We start from the raw sequence: 5,218 nt of genomic DNA on the forward strand, positions 1-5,218 counted from the left end.
CCGGTTGCAAGGATGGCAACTATAAGAGCAGTCATTGCGATGGCTGCATCAAAGGGATGGTCTTTACATTAGATGGATTTAAAGAATGCCTTCTTGCATGGTGATTTGCAAGAAGAGGTCTTTATGGAGCAGCCGCCAGGTTATGTTCATGCTGTTCATCCTGAGTTTATTTGCAGGTTGAAGAAAGCCTTGTATGGCTTGAAGCAAGCACCTAGAGCATGGTCTGACAAGATAGGACAGTATCTTGTCACTATTGGCTTTTAGATTTCCAAGGCAGATTTCTCACTTTATGTGAGAAAAACAAAAAAAGGTATTATGCTGCTTGTCATTTATGTTGATGATTTGATCATCATAGGTGATAGTGATGAAGATATCCTTCATGTGAAAATGCTATTGAAGCAGAAGTTTGAGACGAAGGATTTGGGAGAGCTGCGTTATTTCTTGGGCATTGAGGTGATTAGATCACCAAGTGGGATACGGCTCTTGTTTGGAATGTTTGTGCATGCAAGATCGCTATGTAGAGAATGCCATTTTCCATTTCCTAAGTCATGGACAGATCAAATGTTCCTACCTACTACAGCTATCTATGACGAGAAAGTAGATGTTGCAGCCCAATTTGCCATTTGGGAAAAAAATGCAAAAGAAAGGAGCTCAAATTGAAGAAGGCCAACAAGACCAAGCCTGACTGCGAGGAAAAGGAGCCTGAAGGGAGGAACCAGCCCCCTTCAAGAAAGGAGCAAGAAGGGCCGAGCCTGGAACAAGTCAGAAGCTCAAATCGAGGAAAGAGGAAGCGACATGAAGGGAGGGGCTAGGCCCCTGAAAGAAGGAACCAGCCCCTTCAGAAAAGAAGCAAGGAAAGGAGCAAGGAGGGTTGAGCCTATAATCATGGAGCTCAAAAAGGTGACCTGCTCAAAGAAATGTGGAACTAGCCTTGTGAAGGAAAGGAGTCCTTGAGATGTAAGGAGCCTTTGAGATGTAATCTATGTAATATGTGTGTAATCTATTGAATAATTAATCTTTTTTGGAGTTTACTTGGGCAATGTTTTCTCAACTATCTGACTAGATAGTGTCCTTTGACATGCTAAGGACCATAATGTGAGACGAAATATTTTCATTAGACAACTAATGTGAGACAAAAGATTTTGATTAGACACCTAATGTGAGACTGAAAGATTTTGATTAGACAACTAATGTGAGACGAAAGATTTTGATTAGACAACTAATGTGAGATGAAAGATTTCGATTGGGCAACTAATGTGAGACTGAAGAATGAGAAGGTCGGGCTCAATGAACTCTCTCCTTATTTAAGTACAGTGCAGACACAACTAAGAGCCCATTATGAAATCTAGCCCCAAAACTATGTACACCGATCCACCTACTGCGAATCTATGGCATACCCAAAAGACTTTGAAATGATTTTGTTCTATCTGAAAATGATGTTGGATGACCTCCTCGTAGAAACAGACCTGGAGGAGGAAAATAGCTACAAGGAGGACATGCTTCAGTTGTGGGTGTATTACTTAGAGTTGACAAAGACGGTGAATATTAATTTGCGTGTCTATTGTTTTTTCTGCTCCTTAAAGGTACGTGTCAAGCTCATGATGTAGGTTTCTTTTGGCAGGAGATGATGGAGGTGCAAAGTTGTATAGAGCGCAAGTACTAGGACGAAGAGGACCCCAAGCAAAAGGAGGAGTTACTATGGGTGTACAAGGTAGCAAAGACAAGCAAGTAGTGTGTGATCCAAGTGTGTGAAGAGGTCTACGATAGTTCATCAGACTGGCCTAAAGAGATGGAAGATGCTTGATATAGGGAGGCTGATAAGATTGTTTAGGGTGAAAGCATGCTATGGTGTATGTACTATTAGCAAGAATGTGGTAGTACTAAGTAGTGTGCGATATGGAGAGATTTCTCGAATCGATGTGAGTAATATATTTATTGATTATAGATGCTCATGCACAAGATATTCTCATGTACGCATTCTCATGCTCATACACACATTTTCATGCACTGCATCTCCTCTCAGGTGTTTCACTTTCGAACCTGCACTTCCACTTTCGAACTTTTGAACTTCTGATTTCTAGCTTCCACTTTCGAACTTCTAATCTTCTGATTTCCACCTTGAATTTTCTGGCAGGATATTGCGGGTCGCTCTCTCATGGGTACTCTCTCTCTCTTTATTCTTCTCTTTTCCCCCATTCTCTATTCATTCTTTGCTTTTTCTCCATTCTCTAAATGCTTTCCCCCCATAATTCAATATTCGGACCTGCATGCGATTGTCTTTTGCCATTCCTTCTGTCGACATGCATACTTTCTGCTTTTGTTGTTGCTCTCTCTTTCTCTCTCTCTCTCTCTCTCTCTCTCTCTCTCTCTTTGTTATTTTACTCCGATTCATCTTGGTGTGAGTCCTAGTACTAAAATGTTACTCTCTTTGCAGTAGCTATAGACCCGCCATGTCTCCAAGGAAGCCCAAAGGCATCACATCTCCCGCCTCTAAGAAGCCTGATGTCCTTTCTCCAAGAAGAAACACTACATCCAGGAAGTCTGCAACCAAAGAGAAGGCAAAGGATATGGACAGCAAAGCGGCTTCTATTCTGACTCCAACTAAAGAGAAGCCAAAGACTAAGGACAACAAACCAATAGCAATTCCGACTGGAGTTAGTAGTCTTGGATGGAGATTTTTCCTAAGAGCGAAGCCAGACTCATATCTGAAGTTGGACTCTTGGATCCGAGAAATATGGGGAAACAACGACAAAGAGAGCCGGCATGGCTTTCATATAGGTCAGCTAAAGAAATCATTGCTGAACGATTTTTGAAGATTTACTATAGGATTTACAATTTGAAAACAGTCACGAATAATGAAGGTGGTACAGTATTGGCACGGGCATTCGCTGCATCTACTCATGGAGTAGATGTGGATTGGGATGACTTTGCCCAACATAGAGACATGAATCTATGCTCGGCTAGCTTGGACAACACATGTATCAAGTACGAATGTGATGTAGGCACGTCTACAACAAAATGGGAGCTTGTACATTTATAGGATCAACGAAAGTTCAGCATGGAGGTTCTTTCATCCACTTGGGTGCACTCACAAAAAGCACAATTATGAGGGGGAGAACTCTATGGTAGAAGAAATCGACGTTGTTTTTGGGTGGAATTGAGTTTCAGAGGCACAGATTAGGCTTGGGGATCCACATTCACCAAATCAGAGGCACGGCCTATGGGGGGTGACAGTGGTACTTGTCCTACACAGGGTCACAACTAAGAAAGCGCAAAACACATACCCACCGTTGCCATTGCCCCATCACAAGTCTTGTACCATTGCAACCTCATACACCTCTGGTAGCCTCCAAAGGATCATCACAGTGATCCTGCACCACAGTTTCTCATTCTCTCCATGGGTTCAAACATTTTTATGTATTTGTGTTTATATGATTATGGTATATTTGTCTTGGGTGTGATCCCTGCTTAGAGGCTCCGCCCATTCAGCTCATTGTATTAGGTTCTTCAGGCTCATAAACCCTTTGCTCTTTTAAAGACTTTTAATAAACTTTCTTTCTTTCCTTGTCACTGGGAGTGTATAGATCACATGATGTACTTTTTTTTTGACCTTACAGACCATTTTGGCATTTTGCCTCTCTCTCTCTCTCCCATAGGCCATGTATGGCCTTCCGTGGACCTTTAATAAAATTTCTTTCTTTCTTTCTTTCTTTCTCTCTCTCTCTCTCTCTCTCTCTCTCTCTCTCTCTCTCTCTCTCTCTCTCTCTCTCGCTCTAGCTCCACACTCTTCACCGTGGCATGCTTGGAAAAGACCATCCACTATGGAGTATAAAGGTCTTCTACAAAAACTGTGACTAGTGGTTGGGGAATACTTAGTTCGATCTATAGGTCAGCTCTTTAAAAGAAGACTATAAAAGTTTTGCTTCTTAATACTATGAAAGAAGACTTCTTTACCTAAATAGACTCATGTCTCGGGGTCTTTTGTCAATAAAAGTTTTTCAAAAATATAATGTCAAAGTTCTTTTCAAACTTCAATACACCTTGGAAAGCTTCTCTTTTGAGGATTTGAATCTAAATAAGCTCCATGATATACAACTTAAAACTCCGTTGGATCACTCCTTAAAACTAAAAGCTTCCTTTCAAAGCAAAGAACTCTATCTAAATAAGGAACTCCTGATTTCTTTTTTACTTTTCCTTCTCTCGACAAGGTAGGGTTGAACTCAAATTGAAGTCTTTAGAAGTAATGGATTCTCTCCCTGATTATGTGAGAAGAATTTGGAAGCATCCAGTAGTAGCTTGGAAGTATGTAAAAACTTTAGGACAAAAGGCTCTCAACTATGGAGTGATAGGTAAAATGCTTTCAGAGCATTCAAAATCTTCTATCCTTTGAGAACCTTGTTGTTGTAAAGGTAAGAGATTCCAAAGCTTTATTGATGCTAATTTATGACATGTAGTCACACCTGATACTTCAACTTTGCTTTCTAGTAACTTACGAGACCTTTTCATGAAAGGCATGAAATTTTGATTGTACTATTCAAAAGATTCTTGCCTTTTAAAAGCTATTGATAAGGGAATCTCAAAGTTTGCTTTGCAAAGAGAAGGAAGTTTAGGAGTTCAAAATTTCTTATCAGAATGGAAGGGGAAGATTTTGAAGAAAGTTGCTTTGAAACTAGAAGAAGCCCCTTCAGTTAATTGCTCAAAGCAGTAACCATCTTTCTAAAAAATATGACTTTTCTTCAAAAATTCCATAGAAAATTTGTCACATCTTATATGGACAGATGTTCCAATAACTTTGTTTTTATTTGCAAAAAGTTTTACTCAGAATGTCTTTGAGAGAAGTGAACTCGTCTGCCGAAACTTACACCTACAAATAGAAGAAAGTTTAGGAGTTCAAAATCTCTTATTAGAATGGAAAGGGAAGATTTTGAAGAAAGTTGCTTTGAAACTAGAAGCCGCCCCTTCAGTTAATTGCTCAAAGCAAAGTTCTAAAGAAGAGGAGACTTTTCTTTGAAAATTCCATAGGAAATTTGTCATATCTTATCTGGACAAATGTTCCAATAACTTTGGTTTTATTTGCAAAAGCTTTACCTATAATGTCTTTTGAGAGAAGTGAACTCATCTGCCAAAACTTACACCCCTGCCTTAGTTTCTTAAAAGGATCTGATCTCAAAACACCTGAGTTTTTGCAAGTCGTCAGGGTTTATTTGCAATCCAAGTA

The sequence above is a fragment of the Dipteris shenzhenensis genome, chromosome 20 (assembly GCF_047967505.1).
Source record: "Dipteris shenzhenensis isolate YYH24624 ecotype China chromosome 20, Dip_SZ_1.0, whole genome shotgun sequence".
Lineage (NCBI taxonomy): Eukaryota > Viridiplantae > Streptophyta > Polypodiopsida > Gleicheniales > Dipteridaceae > Dipteris > Dipteris shenzhenensis.